General features: G+C 47.9%; 1 pseudogene; it reads right to left on the reverse strand.

Moving 5' to 3' along the window:
* Positions 1 to 269: 269 nt before the first annotated feature.
* On the reverse strand, positions 270 to 16,066 carry LOC139835478 (uncharacterized; annotated as a pseudogene).
* Between the last annotated feature and the right edge of the window lie 2,002 nt (positions 16,067 to 18,068).

Here is an 18,068-nt window from a genome sequence, read left to right on the forward strand (position 1 = left end):
GTATGACGGTTGGGTCTTCTACATGTCCATTGAACTATCCATGCCATGCCGCCATGCAGTTCTTTCACCTGCAGTCAGTGGCGGACGCAGGAAAGAATTGGAGGGGGGGGGGGGGGGGGCACCACCTCAATTTTTTTTTGCGCACCCCCAAATTGTGAAAAACCTTTGCAGAATGAAGTAATGAACAATATACAAGACAAATTCATTGCATTGGAGTTCAATAAATGTGCACGATTACAATACAAATAGTTCAAAATATTACAAGGGTCTTACATGGTAGAATATAGCATAATTAGAAACTTACATCGTTTCTTCAATCTACGGTTTCGCATTGCCATGAAAGTTTCAACAATGGTATCATCACTTACATGAATGAACACCCCTCACTCGATAAATGTTACTAAGCAATGGTTCAAGAGGTTATCACCCATACTATTTCTCAACTTGTTTTTTACTAAACTCATTGCGGAAAATACTCTTTCAACATTCGCCGTCGCCACCGGTAGAAGCAATATCAATTTGAGAAGCATGTAAACTAAATCATAAACAACATGCTTTTTCGTTTCAACAAGCTTAATAGAGAGCTCACCAAGATGATTGACACATTTGAATCTATCATCTTTTCGCATGTCATCAATAAAGATCTCAAGTTGGGGTTCAAGTCTTAACAAATCCATGCTTGATATGTCATTGGGGTAGAATTGAGCAAGTCTCATTACCTTTTGTGCATCATAAGAAGCAAATGAATTCACGGGATTCAAAGCCGCCATACAAATAAGCAACTCCATGTTAACCTCATCAAACCAATTGTCAAGCTCTTGAATAACTTGGTCAACAACGTTAAGATACACTTCTCTTCTATAACGATCATCATTTGTTTGCTTTTCATAATACCGTTGTGATCTTCCACGAGCCACATAATTAGATTCCGGGGAAGGAACTTCAATGCCATGAGTGTTGCAAAATAATGTCACCTTTGCAAGAAATCTTTCCCATCCAAGTGATGACCTCATATCCTTCATTTTCTCCTTTGCCAATCCAACAAGAACCATTGCATTGAGAATATCTTGATCCTTCTTTTGCAAAGATATAGACAAGTCATTTGTGTAGCCAAGAACAACAAGCATCAAGTTGAGATTGAAAACAAAGTCAAATGATTCAAAGGCCGCGGCAAATCCTCTTATTCTTGTCCACTCACTCTTTTTTGAACGATCTTTTCCAATCCTTACAAGCACCTCAAGTATCACCGGGTACATATCAACAATGTGTAGAATGATCTTGTAATGAGAGCCCCCTCGAGTATCACCGGGTCTAGATAAACCCATCTCTTGATTGAGTCCACTTCCACTTTCAATTTCACCCATCTCAAGTTCTTGTAAAACTTGTTGAGCTCTAACATCTCGAAGCATGTCATGACGCTTGCAAGAAACTCCAATGATATTGAACAAATAAGAAACATGATCAAAGAACCACACACATGCTTCATTATCCTTTGCCACGACAATAAGAACCAATTGAAGTTGATGTGCAAAGCAATGTATGTAATAAGAAGAAGGTGACTCTTTCATGATCAATGTTTTTAACCCCTTAATCTCACCCTTCATGTTGCTAGCCCCATCGTATCCTTGTCCACGAATTTGAGTGGGAGACAAATGATGATCTTTTAGCAAAGATATAATTGCAACCTTGAGAGACAATGAAGTAGTATCGGAAACATGAACTACTCCAAGGAACCTCTCACATATTCTTCCCAATTTATCCACATAACGCAAACAAAGAGCAAGTTGTTCTTTGTGAGACATATCACTAGTCTCGTTGGCTAGAATTGCATAGTGGTCACCATCAAGATCTTCAATGATTAGTCTAGTAGTTTCTATGGCACAACATTCAATAATGTCATGTTGTATCCTTGGACTATTCAAGATGCAATTTCCGGGAGAATTCTTCAAAACAACCTTATTGACTTCCTCATTACCTTCCGCAAGCCACTTTAGAAGTTCAATAAAATTTCCCCGGTTGGTTGATTCTTCACTCTCATCATGTCCACGGAATGCCAATCCTTGTTTCAAAAGAAATCTCAAGCATCTAAGAGAGTAAGTTAGCCTAGTCTTGTAAAGAAGTACGTCCTTCTTAGACACCTCATAAGAACATTATCAATTTTGGTGTTGGGTGCAACAAATAAGTTGTACTTCTCTTGAGCTTGGTTGTGAATGCTAGTAACACCACCCACATGTTTCTTAAATGATTCGGGTCTTTTCCAATTTCTAAAACCATCTTTAACAAAGGCATCTCCTCCGGGACCTCCATTGGCTCTCTCTTTCAACAAGAAACACACAAAGCAAAATGCCGCATCCTTTCCGATACTATATTCTAGCCAATTGTAGTGATGAAACCAAACACAACTAAAGTGTCGATTTTTGCCCTTCTTTTTTGTTGGCGGGAAAGCATGCTCATATGGTCGGCATGGACCTTTTAGGATATATCCTCTCCGAACGTCATCTTGAATATTAACATCATAACTTGAAATAGGAATCCTGTCCCCCGGATCATGTGGACAAAAGTGAGCATCATATGACCTTGCATTTGGTTGTTGGGGTGAGGGTGGGTGTGGTGTTGTATCTTCAATGTCAATCTCACTCTCAACATCGGATTCGACTTCTTCATCGTGAACAATATAAGATTGGACCGGAGATGCAATCTTCTTTGATGCTTGTGTTATCACCAGATTTTAACCAAGTCAGTGGGCCGTGATTGAGATGGGCTTGGAGAATATACACGGGAAATATTCATGAATCGGCCTCGTGCAAGAGTTTGGGCTAGATTGCCCGTGTATCTGTAAATTATAGTAGGTTACGTGTCGGTTAGAATTAAAAGATAGAGTTTAGCTCGTGTACGGTTGGGATTATTCCCAAGTTAGAAAGTCTACAGACTATAAATATGTATCTAGGGTTATTGAGAAAGGAGGACGATCACGTTCACAACAAACCAATCTAGGCGCATCGCCACCCCTTATTTCGAGGGTTTCTTCCGGGTAAGCACCATGCTGCCTAGATCGCATCTCGCGATCTAGGCAGTATTGAGTCTATTCGTTGTTCATGCGTTGCTCGTGCTGAAGCCTTGTTGATGGCGAGCAATGTAGTTATCATAGATGTGTTAGGGTTAGCATCGTTTTATCTTGATGTATGCATTCATATATGCTATCCCTAGACATCTAGCTGCTTTTACGCCTATCTTAGGTGTAAGGGCAGCACCTTGCTTGATCGTTGTTTAGTAGATCTGATCTGTTATGATTGCTCCTTGTTCTTCAAGGATTAGTTTAATATCCATATGGTTAGGCCTTGCAAACGGGTTGAAGGATCCAGTAGGGCGTGAGGTACGGTTTGCTGATCCTAGAAGGGATGTTCCGAGGATCAACTTCATGTTGGTTTTTAAGCCTTTTCTAGGGTTGATTTTCCGTCATCTTTCGTACCTGCCAGGCTGAATCACGTGTAAGATGTTCCGGTTGTGTGGTGAAAACCCTAAATCATCGTAGATCGTTTTAGCTTAGTATTGATCCAGCAGGACCACCATGTCATCGTAGAACCAATACGAGTCATGGGTGGATCAGCTCCATGAGCCGATTCACAGGATTACCTGAGAGCCGATCGAGGCTCGTATTTAATGTTTATGTGTATGCCATGCAGGAAACTAGTCGAAGCAATCCATCACCTTCCTGACCAGGTATAGGTCAGGTGGCACGCCCTTGCACCAGCTTGGACGTGTGCCGGAGCATTGCGGGCCGTCGCCCGAGGGACTAGGGCCCACCAGCAGTCCTGGGAGCCTCCCGGCTCTACGTGTTGCCCCTCGCTGCTCGCCGGTGGGTTTTGGTGGTCAACACATTCTGGCACGCCCGGTGGGACCTTCATCTACGTCAACATCTACATCAACATCTGCATCAGAGATGGCGGAAGACCCAGTCACGTACGAAGATCTGACTGAGGAGTACAAGATGAAGTATGACGAGATCAAAGCTCTCTTCGAAGCCGAGCTCATCGGCTCTTTCCAGAGGACCCGCTCACACGGCATTAGGTGGAAAGGGTTCTCAGCTGAAGGCGCCCTTGATGAGGTGGATCTGTCTACTCCTTCAGAAGAACGCACCAGAGCTCTACGCCAGGAAGTTAACTACATGGTAGCTCATTTGCTACACCATCATTCCGAGAGCCTGGTAAACGCTTTCGAGCGCGTTGCGCTTCGTGTGGTCCAGGAAATCATGAAGCATCAGTACTCTCCGTCAGGACCTACACTAGGGACTCACCAAGGAGAGATGCCGCTCTACACCAGACCGCAGCTGCCGTTCTCGCTAGCAGCTCCAGAGCCGCCGGGTTCACCGGCGTTCGTCGTCTACAAGATTGGAGGCGACCCTGCTGATTACCAGTTCATGCTGGAACCGCCTAAGGAAATCCCGCATGGATACACGTGCATGTACGTGCCAGACTGCAACAACTTGGCGCGCACGAACCAGACTACAGCAGGAGGAAGTTCTGGAGCCACAAGAGGAATTTCTGGAGCCACAGGAGCAATTACTGGAGGAGACGTTGAGAAGCAGGCGTGGCTGGCTAAATACGCCACCCCAACAGATCAGCAAAATTCAACCCCTGCAGCTCCTACAGTGGACCAGATCAGCGCAATCTTGAGAGACCAGTTCGGCATGGTGCCGAAAAGAAGGGCAATCGGCTATTCCAAGCCGTACCAACGAGTATGACATGATTCCACTGCCGCCCAAGTATCGGCTCCCTGAGTTCTCAAAGTTTAGTGGCTCAGAAGGCTCTAGTTCCATTAAGCATCTGAGCCGATATTTGGCACAGTTGGGCATGATCTCAGCATCAGACCCGCTACGTGTAAGGTTTTTTGCGCAGTCTCTCACGGGACCGGCTTTTGGATGGTACACCTCGTTGCCACCAGATTCAATCCGGACGTGGAAGCAGATGGAAGAGCAGTTCCACATGCAATATCACTCAGAAGCTTCCGAGGCTGGCATTGCCGATCTGGCACAAGTACGACAGAGGCGCGGAGAAACAGTATCAGAATATATTCAGCGCTCCAGGGACGTGAGGAACCGATGCTATTCGGCTCGTTTGAATGAGAAAGAAGCGGTTGATCTGGCAGTGGTAGGTCTCGCGTCGCCGATCAAGGACATGGCTTCCCAAGCGGAGTACACTTCACTGGCGCATATGGTTCAAAAACTTTCATTGTATGAACAACGCCACCCAGAATTGTACCAGGACAAATTCAAACGCGCGATAAGCCTGGTTGAGACAGAAGAGGATGAAGACTCTCCAGGAGACCAGGAAGTAGCCGTGGCTGAATGGGCCCGGGGGGCAAACCCCGTGTCCTGCAAGTGGGTTATACCACAAGGTCCTGCAAAAGGGTTTGACTTCGACGTGAGCAAAGCTGAGCAGATTTTCCATCTTTTGCTTAAGGAGAAACAGCTGAAGTTACCCGAAGCCCATAGAATCCCTACGGTGCAAGAGATAAACGGAAGGCCATACTGCAAATGGCATCATTCGTTCACCCATACCACCAGCGACTGCAAAGTGTTGCGTCAGCAGATCCAAATGGCGATAGAACAAGGCCGACTGATTTTCAGCCAGTATGCCATGAAAGTGGACACGCAACAGTTCCCTGCCGTCAACATGGTGGAGTACAGCTACCCTACGAGGCGTCAGCCAGATTTCTCGTTCAGTATTAACATGGCAGGGCCTGTATACCACCCTGGCAAGGACAAAGAAGAGAGCAGTCGTGCTCGTGGTAAGGACAAGGAGGAGGCCGGTTCACGCGACCGGCCCCGATATGATGACAAACGGTACGTCACCGAGGAACAAGTGAGAAGCGTGCGGTACCAACGGCCACTCTCCGAGCACCTTCTTAACAAATATGAGCGTCAGTATGACCAACGCCGGCGGTATGACACGGCTGACGAAAGAGATCGTCGGCTTAACGTCGACGATAGAAAATATCATCGGTATGATAGAGATGACGAAGGATATGAGCACCGCGCTAAGGGAAGGTCAAGGGAGCAAGAAGACCTGGACCGTCACTGGGACTGTCCTTTCTTTAAACACTGCTGGGACTCAGGAATGAGCCGATTGCCTACAATCGAAAGCTGCCCAGTATGTAGACCAAAGAAGAAGGACGCATGAGACGTGTCAGTGTTCAAACGTCTAGGGCCTCTCCCATCTCGGAACAACAAAGCTGAGTCCTCTCGAGTGGAAGATCTCGAGGAGTTAGAAGATGAAGAAGAAGAAGAAGAAGACAGATACCACTGACCAAGGTGGTGCCCTGATGGACTCAGCCATTCTCAAAAGCGCAGGGTGCAGCGGCTACGTAGCTTGGAGGAAGCCGAAAGGTTATACCTGCACACTCTGAGGAAGGCGCGGCCCGATCTGGCCGCTAAAATTCAGCAAACTTTGGACGAAGAAGGTCATCCACAGAAGAAAGAATGGCGCCCCAAACCAAAGAAAGCCGATGATCAGACATCGGCTAACACAAACATGGTGTTCATACTTCCGTCGGGAGTTTTGTGCACCAAGAGCAGAAGAGGCATCTGTAGCACAACTTGACTGCGGCCCACGGCCAGTTATCTTTGAGAAGCCGCGGGAGAGGAGCTACAGACATCTAAAGGCCCTGTACTTGAAAGGTTATATCAACGGGCAGCCTGTCAACAAGATGCTGGTGGACACGGGAGCGGCAGTCAATATAATGCCATACTCCATGCTACGTCGCCTGGGACGCTCTAGCGCGGATCTGATCAAAACCAACGTCACATTGAGCGACTTCAATGGCCAAGCATCAGAAGCGCAAGGTGTTCTAAGCGTGGATCTGACTGTAGGCCGCAAGACCATCCCCACGTCATTCTTCATCATCGACAGCAAAAGCACCTACGCTGTCCTGCTAGGAAGGGATTGGATTCATGCCAACTGCTGCATTCCATCCACAATGCACCAATGCTTGATACAGTGGGATGGAGATGAAGTGGAGGTCGTCCATGCAGATGACTCAGCCGAAATTTCAACGGCTGGCATGAACATTTGGGATGCTGTAGACCAAGAGCCACTCTCTGGAGTCAGTTTGGACGGCTGTGAGCGCATCGAAGTGACAAAAAACGGGGTGAGGCTGGTCTTATCCACCGGCCTGACAGTATAGCAAGAGCAAAGTCTATGGACTTGCGTGACAAGGCCGATCCCTGTGATCGGCCCCCAAAAATAGGAAGTGATGATCTCAACTCAAGCATGTCACGTAGATATAGTAGAGCACAAACAAGATGTAAACCTTCATTGAGCAATGCAATCAAAATGGGGGCCGATTCCAGCAATCGGCCCATATTATCCTCGCCATACGTTTTGCCTGTGTTGAGCATCGATCTAGCAGGAGACGGAAAGCTAGGGTATGGGTTTACATCGGCTGATGAGCTAGAAGAGGTTGACATTGGTCCTGGGGATAAGCCACGACCAACTTTTATCAGCAAAAAGTTAGATCCGCATCTGAGGAGCCTGATGATAGCTCTGTTGAAAGAATACCCAGATTGTTTTGCATGGGATTACACAGAGATGCCTGGGTTAGACATGAGCATAATTGAGCATCGGCTCCCTCTCAAGAAAGGATTTCGGCCATTCCAGCAACGAGCACGTCAGATGAAGGCCGAAATTCTTGAAGAAGTCAAGAAGGAGATCAAGGAGGTGTTGGATGCCGGGTTCATCAAGCCATACAGACAGGATGACTGGAGAGCCGATATCTTCAATTACTTGAAAGATTCGGCTCGGGGGGCATCTAAATGGAGTATACATAGAAAGTGAAATATGGGGGCCGATGCATAAAAAATCGGCCAGTAAAAAAAATGTGTACATACAAATCACAGCCGAATGCACAGACATCGACTTTAGAAATATGGATACCAGTACAGCCGATTGATGCAAGTACAGCCGATGCACAGACATCGACTTCGGAATGAAAAAGCTCGATTGAGCAGTTATCAGCAGGTATCAAATTACAAAGGGAGGCTCTACGAAGGAATACACTAAGGGCATGGAGGGCGTCAGCACGGACACGATCCACCTCGGCCATCACGGCCTCATCATCCTCGTCCTTGCCTGTCACCAGCTGGCTGTTCAGGGCGCGTAGTTCGGCCAGATCGGTCTTCAGTTCAGCCTTGAGGCCTTCTGCTTCCTCTCGGGAGCGGGCAATAAGAGCTTCCTTATCTTGGATAAGCTGTTTGGTTACCCTGACCCTCTCTTCAAGGTTCTCCAGTTCCTTGCGCAGGCTCTCAAGTTCGGTGCTGCTGACGGAAGTGTCAGTTTTGGTGTCCAAGGCAGCCTTTTTCTCATTAAGCCGTTGACACTTGTCTGCAATATCGGCTTTCAACGGAAGCTGGGCGTGGCGAAGGTCAATTCTCTGACGGGCCAATCTCATCCTTGACCTGAAGGCTGACAGAGTCACGACTGGCCAGAGTTTCACCTGCAGTGTCACTGGGAGATGGGGCTGAATGTCTTCAAGAATGCTTTTTACCTCCTCGGGGTTTTCAATCAATGTCTCAATTGAAGAGGAGAGCAAAGCCCTGAGACGCTGGAGTTGTCCATGGGTAGTGCTAGGTCCTGGCTCTTCACTAGCCCTGGAAATAGCTGGTTCGATGGACTCAGGGTCGAACGTCAGCAAGCTTGAAAGGTCATAACCCTGACAGACAAACAAGAACATCGTCAGTATGCAGCAAAACAAAAGGGTAGAGCCAAGGGAATGGAGTGTACCTCTCCTAAGACTGGAGGGACAGCCGATGTTGTGGTGATCGGCTTCTCTGGGGGCTTGGCTAGGTTGGCTACCGTGTCAGCCGCGCTCTTTGAAGTTGCTAGATCCAGGGTGGCGGATGGCATCAGTACCTCCTCGACGTCCCCGCTAGAAGTGTCATCAGTCTACAAAGGAAGAGGTCAGCCGATGCGAGTAACGATGGGTTGGTATGAAATATGAACCAGGGGGAATAATTACATTTGAAACCTCCTGGCTTGTTGAAGAAGCTTGTGGTTCTTTGCGAGCTCTCTTGACGCATCGGCTCTTAGTGCGTAGCCCTGTTCTGATGGGAGCTTGGGAGGAAGCAGGTTCAGGAGCTGACCTTTTCTTGGAAGCCGACGGTGGCAAGTCTGGCTGGCTCTGCGTGGTGGTTTTCCCAGAGTTGCCCGAGCTGGAATTCTCTCGACTGGATTGTGTCTCCTCGCTAGAGTTTTCTTCAGTAGAGGCATGCGAAAGAAATACAAGCATGTTGCAAAAAAACCTGGAAAGATAGATGAAATTAACCAAGGCATGGATCAGCTTACGTGCAAACTTTCTTGAGCGGGAGTAGGGTTTGGGCGCTTCAAGGTCTTCCTGGCAGCTACTTTCCTTACTGCTTTTCTCGCCTTGATTGAGGCTCGGGGGGCAGCCGGCCTAGAAGATGCTGTGCTCTTAGGAGCCGATTTTGGCGGAATCGGCTGACTCTGCATCACAACCTTCTTCAAGGATGGTGAGCTCTTGCAGAAGAGAACCACTGGAGCTGGGGGAAGGAACTTGAAGGAGGAGCCATCCTCATGTACAGGTTCTGGACCATCTTGTTGCTGCAAGGAAACAAAGTCAGGATACAAACAATCATTGTGAGCCACTGCAAGAAATTTGTGAGTAATGGTACCTGTTCTGCAGGGATATCGTATTCAGCATCAAGTTGTTTCAGCAACGGTCCTAGAGCTCTCCTGAAGGCGTGGGTCTTCCATATTGACCACCAGGTCTCAAAGCCATCGGTTGACGAGATGAAATGGAGGTTGTGAGGGATTGGAATTGCTAGAGCATCAAAGAAAGAGTAACACCTTTGGCCGGTGAGGACATCAGGCAACTCGGCTCTACTTTCGGTCAAATGGTGAAGGAAGAAGTGTGGAGACACCTGGCCAAGACCAAACTGCTGGGCTACTACGACCGGCTGGTAAGACTCATAACCAGGTTTGATGATCCTGTTAGAGGTGCTCATGCCAACTGGAAGGAAGCAGGGACGGATCATAATGGAATATAAGTGCCGAGTGCTAGGGTCATCGGCAAAGCTGTCTAGCCTGAAGGAGACTGGATTTTCAAAATCTCCAGATTCGGTGTAAGGAAAGAACAGGGGATTGTCCAGGCCTTGGAAGAAAATCCTGAACCATTCCGATGCTTCCTTAGGGATCAGTTTGCTACCTGGAAGGCTATACAGAGCTTGGCCGTAGCTAGTGCATTGGATCTGCTTCCCATTGGCATCTGGAAAGGTGCAAGTGGCCAAAGGTGGGGAGTTTGGGATCTGGTTTTGGAAGTACAGCTGAGCCCATAACTGAATAAACCACCAGGGGCCTCCTGTTTTAACTGTCTTTTGGGAGAACAGTTTGACAGACATTAGTTGGAGAGATCGATAGACCTCTCCAAGGAATAGTTTGCCGATGCCAAGCTGAGTGCCTTTGACAAGTTCATAGGCCAGGGAAAGGTAATTCTTGGTTGGGGCGAGTGAAGGGCCACATAATATGAAGTGTTCCAACCAGAAGTTTAGGAAGGCCGTGTGTTCTTTCTCTGTCACAGGGCCTTTGGTTTTCATGTAACGTCTAAGGTAGGCACCCCAGCTTGTACACTCTGTTTTGGAGGAGAGGGTGAAAGGAACCTTTGGCAGCATAAAGGCAGAAGGGCTTGGGGATGCAATGTCTAGACCTGTGATCATGGCCACGTCTAGCAGAGTTGGTGTCATGGGGCCATGGCCAAACATGAAGCAATTCAGTGCGTCAGACCAAAAGTAGCCGATGGTTTTCAGAAGGTTCTCGTTCTTCTCAAGGGGAGACAATGATAATGACAAAGCATCGGCTATCCCTATAGTTTCCCATGTGGCATAGTGAGTTTTGGATACTCTACTGTACCATGCCACCCAACCCTCAGGAGGATTAGGCCAGGCTCGTAGGCAGTCGGCCCAAGAAGTCAGATCTAAATTCTGGTTTACGAAGGGAATTCTATTGGCCTCGCATGAAATTAAATGGGCAGGACTCTCGGAAGAACGGGGACCAAGACAAAGAGAATTTGGGAGAGAAGGATGCGGCAGCACAATGTCTGAAACCTAAAAATTAATAACGAAATAGGACATTAATTCAGGTGTTTGCTGTTAATCCTAACATTTACTCGGATGACGAGGAGCGGTTAAGGATTACCTTCAGACTGGCGACCGAAGCATTGGCGTTGGATGATTCCGCCATTGGATTCGCCGCGGAGTTGGATTGGAGCGATTGAGATCTGAGATTCGTGTGGCCGCGATTTGGATCTGTTCGAACGGCGATTTGGGGATCTGAGTTTACTCTCTCAGACGAAGGGTGCAGGTTACCGTTTGAATAGGCAACTGATTTGGCCTTACTCACGTTTTTATGGTAAAGGCCGATGCGATGCCATCGGCTCTTTGAGAGTTGACTAACTTTGACTATCGGCGAGATCAATTGGAAACACTTCTTCATTAATTAAGGGGGGTTTTTTACAACGAAGAGCCGATTGCTCAAAGAAGGAAGAACAAAAGAAGAGCCGAATGCTCAAGAACTACTACTAGTCCTATACTAGTAGTTCCTATTCTAAGGGCTGTCGCTGGCCTCGTCATCGCCGTCGTAGCTGCCGTCGGCGCTGCTTCTGGCGAGCTCCTCGTCGCTGCTGCCGTAGCCCTCGGCCGGGGCTTCTTCCTCCTCATCATCACCATCGTCGTCGTCCTCCCACCCGGCGCGGAAGCGTTTCGCCGGTGGCTCGTCAGAGGAGGCGTCATCCTCCTCTTCTTCCTCCTCGTCGAAGGAGGAGAAGCTCGCCCAGGAGAAGAGGTTGTCCTCGCTCTCTGCTTCCAATTCCCCGTCGACGAGGAACCGGAGGTCCGCCTCCCCATCGGTCAGGGACAAGTCGTCGTCTGACCCGACAGGGACCAGGGGTGCGTCGTTCACCCTGACGGTGAAATCCCACTCCTCATCGTCCCAATGCTCGGGGGCTTCTTTCTTGTACTGCGCCATTAGGTCGTTCTCTGGTATCGGCTCGCTGGAGGAGGAAGATTGGAAAGAGAGACCCGACGAGGCGGAGGAGGAGGAAGAGGAAGACATTGCTACAGAGGAAGGGGGTTTTTTGCCGATGGCTAGTACAGAGCAAGGGGATGAAGAGGCGAACTGTTCGGCGCGGTTAAATAAAAGGGGATATAGTGGAGATTTAATGCCATAGCAGTTTCCGAGGAAGTGGTGCCAAAAAAAAAACTGTCAAATCACGCGGAGAAGTTGAGAAGGCAAGGCATCATGATGAAGGATACTGCGACGGTTCTGCTCTGCCACGACATGACCCTACGAAGAAAAAACAGAGTGGTTTTGGAATTATCATTGCCAAAACCAGGGGGCATGTGTTATCACCAGATTTTAACCAAGTCAGGAGGTGGGCCGTGATTGAGATGGGCTTGGAGAATATACACGGGAAATATTCATGAATCGACCTCGTGCAAGAGTTTGGGCTAGATTGCCCGTGTATCTGTAAATTATAGTAGGTTACGTGTCGGTTAGAATTAAAAGATAGAGTTTAGCTCGTGTACGGTTGGGATTATTCCCAAGTTAGAAAGTCTACGGACTATAAATATGTATCTAGGGTTATTGAGAAAGGAGGACGATCACGTTCACAACAAACCAATCTAGGCGCATCGCCACCCCTTATTTCGAGGGTTTCTTCCGGGTAAGCACCATGCTGCCTAGATCGCATCTCGCGATCTAGGCAGTATTGAGTCTATTCGTTGTTCATGCGTTGCTCGTGCTGAAGCCTTGTTGATGGCGAGCAATGTAGTTATCATAGATGTGTTAGGGTTAGCATCGTTTTATCTTGATGTATGCGTTCATATATGCTATCCCTAGACATCTAGCTGCTTTTACGCCTATCTTAGATGTAAGGGCAGCACCTTGCTTGATCATTGTTTAGTAGATCTGATCTGTTATGATTGCTCCTTGTTCTTCAAGGATTAGTTTAATATCCATATGGTTAGGCCTTGCAAACGGGTTGAAGGATCCAGTAGGGCGTGAGGTACGGTTTGTTGATCCTAGAAGGGATGTTCCGAGGATCAACTTCATGTTGGTTTTTAGGCCTTTTCTAGGGTTGATTTTCCGTCATCTTTCGTACCTGACAGGCTCAATCACGTGTAAGATGTTCCGGTTGTGTGGTGAAAACCCTAAATCGTCGTAGATCGTTTTAGCTTAGTATTGATCAAGCAGGACCACCATGTCATCGTAGAACCAATACGAGTCATGGGTGGATCGGATCCATGAGCCGATTCACAGGATTACCTGAGAGCCGATCGAGGCTCGTATTTAATATTTACGTGTATGCCATGCAGGAAACTAGTCGAAGCAATCCATCACCTTCCTGACCAGGTATAGGTCAGGTGGCACGCCCTTGCACCAGCTTGGACGTGTGCCGGAGCATTGCGGGCCGTCGCCCGTGGGACCAGGGCCCACCAGCAGTCCTGGGAGCCTCCTGGCTCTACGTGTTGCCCGTCGCTGCTCGCCGGTGGGTTTTGGTGGTCAACAGCTTGTTTCTGAAAAAGTAGCGCAATTTGGCTATTTCTCTTCATTTCTACACAATTGAAACATTCAAACATTACTAATTTAACAATTTATGTGTTCTTCATCATATAAGACTTAACATACATTGATAATTTGATACATAGACACATGAAAATAACAATTTTTCATACAAACAGAGAATCATATGCAAACAACAAATTGGATACTGAATAGCAAAATTAGCCCTCTCACTTCTGGTTGCAGGCTCGCAGTCGTGTGAACTGGGAAGATCCGGGGCGCCGGGGCGGGCCTCCGTCGGTGCCAGTGCTGCGGCCGGGCGGCCGGCACGGCAGCAACGAGGGCCTCGAGAGCGAGGCGCGGCGACGCAGGCGGGCGGGCGCGGGCGAGCGCCAGATTGGCGGGGCCGATGGCCACCTGCAGCGGCGGGGCAAGGCGGGCGGCGGCGGGGCCGAGGCCGGAGCGGCGGGTGGCGGCTGCGGTCGGGCTAGGGACGCGCGTGGAGACTGGTGGTGGAGTGGGGAATCGAAGGTCCGGGCGTCGTGCGCGTGGCGTGGGGCTCGACTCCTCCAGGCTCCAGGATGGGCTTGCTCAATGGCTTTTTTCCATTTTTTTTCCATGGGTACAAGTTGGGCCAGCAAATTTCTGGGTGGGCCACAGCCCCCGGCCCCCGCTGCGTCCTGCAATCAATCACTACTAGGAAAAGGGCTATAGCTGCACGCAAGTGGTGCCGGCGCACCACCATAGGCATGCGCCGGTGGAACATGTTGCCGGCGCACCAAATAAGCGCCGCGCCGGCGATGGACCTATACTGCCGGCGCACAAAAAAAATTAGTGCGCCGGGGATAAAATTCGAAGAGATCTGGATGAACAGTAAAAATCTGGGCACCTTACCCCCGGCGCACCGCGCACCACCATAGAGGTGCGCCGGGGGTAAGCTGCCTAGATTTTTCTCTCCACCCCCCCCCCCCCGGGAATCGCCTTTTCAGTTTTCGAAAAAATAATAGAAAATGATAGAAAATTCAAAAAATAAAATCCTTTGAAATGCCCATGTAATATGTGATCTAGTTTTAGTAAAAATTTGAAAATTTGAATTTCGATGTATTATGCAAAATGGCGTCATCTTTCGGTAAAACGGGATTTCTGGTTGCATACGACCTCCGATGAAAAACTTTTTTATATCAAAATCGATCTACTCGAAATTTCCTATTCGAATTCAACCGCCTACGGCCGTTTGGACAAAAAATGGATTCGTCAATTGGAAAACAGAAACAGGACTTTTTTCAGGTTTAAGATTTGGGTGAAAAAAATAAAAAGTTTACCCCCGGCGCACCACCATACTAGGTGCGCCGGCGGTAAGCTGTGCTATATATTCATGCCGGCCCTCCTCCCTCTTCTCTTTCCTCACTTCTCCCCCTTCTTCTCTTTCCCTCCTCCTCTTCTCCTTGCAGTACTCACCGACGGCCTCCTCCTCCTACTACTCCGGTGACCTCCTACTACTCAGGTGACCTCCTACTACTGCGGCTCCGATGACCTCCTACTCCTCCTCCTCCTCCGGTAATCTCCTCCACCTCGGGGCTCTACCTCCATCTCCGGCCTTCTCCTTCTCCTCCTCTTCCACCACCTCCACCTCCGGCCATCTTCTCCTCCTCCTCCTCCTCTCCTAAACCACAACCACCACCTCCGGCCTCATCCTCCTCCTCCTAAACCACCACCACCTCCGGCCTCATTCTCCTCCGGCGCGGCAATGACGACAAGGTGACGCACGGCCACTGTTTTCGAGGACCCGAGCTAGATCTAGATCTAGATCTAGATCTGGATCGGGCTTTTTTTTTTGAATTTCGAAAAAAACGTCGCACGGCGCACCCGAGGCACAGTTCGCGGGGATAATTCATGTTGCTGCTGGCGCACCAGCTGGTGCGCCGGCGGTAACTTGTTACCACCGGCCTGTTCGCACCGGCGGGCTCTGGTGCGCCGGCAATAGCCGTTTTTGGTGCGCCGGCAATAAGGCTTTTCCTTGTAGTGAATAGATCCAACTCTCGTGATATTTTCTCGGTGATAGATTTGTTTTTCGGAAGAGCCATACGTTCGGCGCAGTAAAACTCATGCTCCTAGTTGTGGTGGATGGATTATCTCTAAGTATGCTCAAGAACGAAGCCTAGTTAGACTTGACCTCTTCTATGGTGGATCTTAAATGATGGCTCTCACATGAGTTGTGCGAGAGATGTGTGTCCTTTGACGGCGACTCCCTAGGTACTTTATATAGTAGAGGACCAAGCATTATAGGTGCCAAACCATTCTCTCTAGCGGTAAGTGGATCCTAATGAGAGATTGTAGGTCCGATCTAAGGTCGGTTACAAATTACATCCCAAATAATCCTTGGAGAGATCCTCAGCTTGGCCCTGACATGGCTTGTGTTCCGAGAATCGTCGATCAGGCTCCGACCGATGCCCGCGTAGTGGGGTTGCTGAGCCACATGCCGAGTGGTCCTCCTCCATGCCTAGTGGGCCTACCTGGGGCCCAATGGCCCATGAAATCATCACCAAGCATCCCTGGAAACCCCCTTGTGGCGATCATCTCTAAAAGCCCCTTGGTGTCTTTAGTTGGGTGCTCTTAAGTACCAGTCACCAAAGCACTTGATAATTTCTTGCGCAAAAGATCTCAAATAGAATATGGTCATCAATGTGGTCATCAACCAAATCAGCCAGGACTATATAGGCCATATTGTGAAGGGAGCCGCTGCCATCTTCTGCAAAGTATTATATGACCAAGCAAGCCCGTGCAACTCTATTTCCTTCTTTGTTTAAATAAGTTTTCTTTCCTTTTTATCACATTCGAAGTGTTAATGAAGAAAGTATCATGTGAGTGAACCTGGCATTCCAAAGTAGTCCAACATAAGCGGGTGGTGGGCATATTTCCTTGACGAATAATTGTTTTTATGATCCCTCGGCAATCAATCACAGTGCCTAGGATCAGAAGAGGTTACATATTAATGATGATGAAGCTCCCTCGGATTTATTCATCGTGTAATTTACACAATCAGTGGCGGCGCCAGGAATTTGGCAGCGTGTATTCATTGCAAAAAAAATTCTCAAAGCACTGCTAGCTATATATAAGACATATGGCCAATGTTTCAGGACTAATTTCAGTAGGCTACTGCTAGCTTTTTTTCTTTCTGAGAAAACAAAAAACCTTGCATTTCGTTGCATTGGTAGGGAGAACTTGATACAAGCCTAGAAAGGCCACAACACTAAGCCGTGGGAGCAGCGTCGCTAGCCCCGAAGTCTCCACTGCCGCTCACGATTTGGTCTCCATCTTAATCATGTCGAGCAAGCCATGAAGATTGGGCCGCGAGCCATCGAAGATGATTGCGTTGCGCCTTTAACATGACCGCCGAGGGGATGCCCTTACGGGCCGTCTTTGGGGAAGCTCGAACGGTATTTTCCATCCAGTCAACGAACAAACCCCATCAGCATTACAAAATAAAACAAGGGCAAAATTTAGGGAAAAAATAGTCAATTACATGCTTGCATCTAGCGGTAATGGCATCTAAAAAATTATATCTGCTACTGTTAGTGCTAGTCTACTACTCTCCTAAATAGCAAAATTGCTAATTTGGTACTGCGAGTTCTAACGAAAAGTGTATTTGGCACATGAGCACTATATTTTTTGGATTTGAAAAAATATGAAATTAAATACCCACATACATATAAACATTCTGAAGGTACGGTAGAAATTTTGAAAAAAATATGTTATATTTAAAGCTATACAAAAAAGATAAATTTCTGACAAACACTGGTGGAAAAAGGGCCTTTGGTCGCGGTTCGCAACTGCCATTAGTCGCGGTTGCGCAACCGCGACCAAATGAGCGCGACTAAAGGCCCCCCCTTTAGTCGCGGTTGCTTAAGAACCGCGACTAAAGGCCCGTCCACGTGGGCGCCAGGCGGCCGTCGGGGCGGAGGACCTTTAGTCGCGGTTCTTCTGGCCAACCGCGACTAAAGGCCGCCGCAGGTTTAGGGTTTTAGCACCCCCCTAAACCTGCCCCCCCTAAACCTGTTTTCTGTTTAATTTGTATTGTTATATTTCTTTTGTGCTTTATTTTAATTTTGAAGGAGTTTCACATATTCTACGGTACTACATACATGCATATGAATGTACAATTTCAAACAAATTTGAAATTAGAACCAAAAAAAATTCAAGAGGAATACACAATATATATTCAATATCATCGGATGACCATATACAAGTTTGAACAAGTTTCCATACATAATTTAATGCATGTATAGTTCTACGTCCTCGTAATGGTGTTCTCTTTTAGGATCGAGGACTTCCCTCCTGAACCATCCAGCTAGTTCCTCTTGAAGTGGTCGGAAGCGAGCTTCTGGACTAAGCATCATCCGGAGGTTATTCCTCTGAGCATTGGTATCACTCGGAACGCGCTCAGAGGTGTATCTCCGGATCATCTCACAGACATAGAATCCACATAGATTGGTCCCCGGT

Source organism: Lolium perenne, chromosome 2 (assembly GCF_019359855.2).
Source record: "Lolium perenne isolate Kyuss_39 chromosome 2, Kyuss_2.0, whole genome shotgun sequence".
NCBI classification, from domain to species: Eukaryota; Viridiplantae; Streptophyta; class Magnoliopsida; order Poales; family Poaceae; genus Lolium; species Lolium perenne.